At 39.1% G+C, this 2,853-nt stretch overlaps 1 protein-coding gene across 5 annotated transcripts in view; it reads left to right on the top strand.

The window, feature by feature from the left end:
* TSTD3 (thiosulfate sulfurtransferase like domain containing 3) overlaps positions 1–2,853 on the top strand; it is a 63,530-nt gene that overhangs the window by 10,315 nt on the left and 50,362 nt on the right. The window lies entirely within an intron of this gene.

The raw sequence follows: 2,853 nt of genomic DNA, 5'->3' as shown, positions 1-2,853 counted from the left end.
AAAGAATGGGTAACCTATGAATTTTCAGAGAAGAAACAAGGAAATTGAATTTTTGGAATACAAGTTGGCTCTTTCCTTGTGTACATGCAGCCAAGGATAGTGGAATGAGCAAGATAATAAAAATCTAGTCCTGGCACCACTAGTTATGGTAAGGGGATTTTTGTATAAATCAATTAGTTGTTGAATCATTTTCTCATCTGTAAATTGAAAATGCCGTTCTCCCCTGAGATAATGCATGTTACTTGCCATGGAAATATAAGGGTTGGGATTATAGGAATTAATTTTAAGTAGCTTAGTATTATTCAGTAGTATTCTAAAAGACCAGATTACTTACATTATCTAATCATGTATGACATTTGTGTTAGTATTCCTTCTATTCTGAGAGGCTATGAACTAGACGTGCAGATTAACACGCAGGTGTGACCTTAAAAAATCAATTAACCTATCCAGAGAAGTTGGTGAAATTTGAACAAGAAAAATATATTGGTTTCTAAAGACTTATAGCAGTGTTAGGACCAGCATGGTAGTGATGAACTTTGCACTTTAAAAAACTAAAATTAATATGATTAATATGGGGATAAATAATCAGAACAGTGGTTGCTGTTCTAGAGGGAAGAAGATTAAATGGAAGTGGCAAGGAGGAGCCAGTCGTGGTGTTTCAGGCCTGTAGTCCCAGCACTTTGTGATGCTGAGGCAGGCAGATTGCTTGAGCTCAGAAGTTCGAGACCAGCCTGGGCAACATGGCAAACCCGGTCTCTACAAAAAAACCACAAAAAATTAGCCAGGTATGGTGGCATGTGCCTGTAGTCCAAGCTACTTGGGGGCTAAGGTGAGATAATCACTTGAGCACTGGAAGATCACTTAGTTCCAGCTACCTGGGGACTAAGGCAAGAGGATCACTGGAGCGCTGAAGATCACGCCACTGCACTCCAGGCTGGGTGACAGAGTGAGACCCAGTCTCAGAACAACAACAACAACAAAGTTGAGAGAAAAAAAAGGCAAGAAGAGAACTTTCTAGGGTGATGGAAATGTTCTGTCTTGACTGATGTACTGATACTTCAATCAAGGTATAGGCATATACATTTGTCAAAACACATTGAACACTTAAAAATGTACATATTCGGCTGGGCGCGGTGGCTCACGCCTGTAATCCCAGCACTTTGGGAGGCCGAGGCGGGTGGATCATGAGGTCAACAGATCGAGACCATCCTGGTCAACATGGTGAAACCCCGTCTCCACTAAAACTACAAAAAATTAGCTGGGCATGGTGGAGCGCGCCTGTAATCCCAGCTACTCAGGAGGCTGAGGCAGGAGAATTGCCTGAACCCAGGAGGCGGAGGTTGCAGTGAGCCGAGATCGCGCCATTGCACTCCAGCCTGGGTAACGAGCGAAACTCTGTCTCAAAAAAAAAAAAAAAAAAAAGTACATATTCAATGAGTGATTGTACCTCAGTTTGTTTAAAAATAATGAAAACAGAAATACCTAAATGTAAATGACTCCCACTAGCATGGGTATATATATTCCTTTGGAATGTTAAGTCCTATACTTATTAGTGTGCTAATGCACTGGTGGCAGAAAAAACCTGCTTTGTCTTGCCTGTGCCTCTTTAGACCCATGTATCTTTAGACTCACTTATGCAGTCATTCTTGTAGTAACTGTAAGGAGTTGTTTTTTCCTAAATGAGATCGAAGGCCATTGAAGAATCTGGTGTGGGATGCAATCTGATCACCTTGAACTTCTATTTCTGACAATGTCAGAAATATATTTGTGTGTGTGTGTGTGTGTGTGTGCATGATTTGTTTGAAGGCATTAATTACTGAGGCAGCAAAGATCTGAAGAGCCATAATCTTAGGAAGAAGGAAAGTTGTAGATGATGAATCAACATTGAAGTACTGGGCCCATCAAGGAATAGGATTCTGGGTAAATACATCAGGCTTTTAGTCAGAATTCCTGAAAGGCTATGCCCTAGAAGTAAAGGTGAACCAGAAATTCATAACCCCCACAAGAACTCAAAACAAGCTTTGAATTGACTAAATCCCTGAATGAATTAAGGCGATTTTCCTAGTATCTTAAGGGCCTACCAGAAGTAAATCCTCGCTGGAGAAACATATCATTAGCTAGAGGAGAGGTTGCCAATAATAAATCTTTTAGTCTTGTGGCCAATTAGTTTCTGTTGCAACTGCTCAACTCAGCTGTTGTAGCACAAAAGCAGCCACAGACAATACATAAAGGAATGTGACTATTCCAGTAACTCTACTTACGCCACTTAGGTTTGAATTTTATGTTTCATGTGTTGCCAAATATTATTCTTCATTTGATTATTTTTTAATCATTTGAACATACAGCAAACATTCTTAGCCTAAAGCCAGGCAAAAATAGGTAGCTGGTCAGATTTGGTCCATGGGGCATAGCGTGTAGACCCCTGAGCTGGAGCCACAAATTACCCATACAGTTTTTCACACAAAATTTCAGTATTCTATCAAAAACTACTAGGCACAGCTGTCAGTAGGACCTTATGATTGAGAAATAACAGGGAAAAACAAGACAAATGGATCCACAGAAGATCTCAGAGTTTCCAGACAGACTTTAAAATAACTGTGATTAAATATAGTAACTTAGATGACAAAATGAAAATACAGTAACTGAACTTAAACACCCAATAGAAGGTAGACAAAGCAGATCAAACACACCTGATGACAGGATTAGTGAAAATGGAAAAAATCAGAGGTACATGTATTAACATGGATGACTCTTACAATGTTGAGGGAAAAAAGCAAATTACAGAAACATATACTGTATAGTTTGCTTTTGTTTTTTGTTTTTGTTTTTGTTTTTGTTTTTTTTTTTTTTTTT

Source organism: Cebus imitator, unplaced genomic scaffold (genome assembly GCF_001604975.1).
Source record: "Cebus imitator isolate Cc_AM_T3 unplaced genomic scaffold, Cebus_imitator-1.0 Scaffold382, whole genome shotgun sequence".
Classification (NCBI taxonomy): Eukaryota; Metazoa; Chordata; class Mammalia; order Primates; family Cebidae; genus Cebus; species Cebus imitator.
The sequence above is the reverse complement of the archived record's forward strand: the minus strand, read 5'-3'. Positions and strand labels throughout refer to the sequence as shown.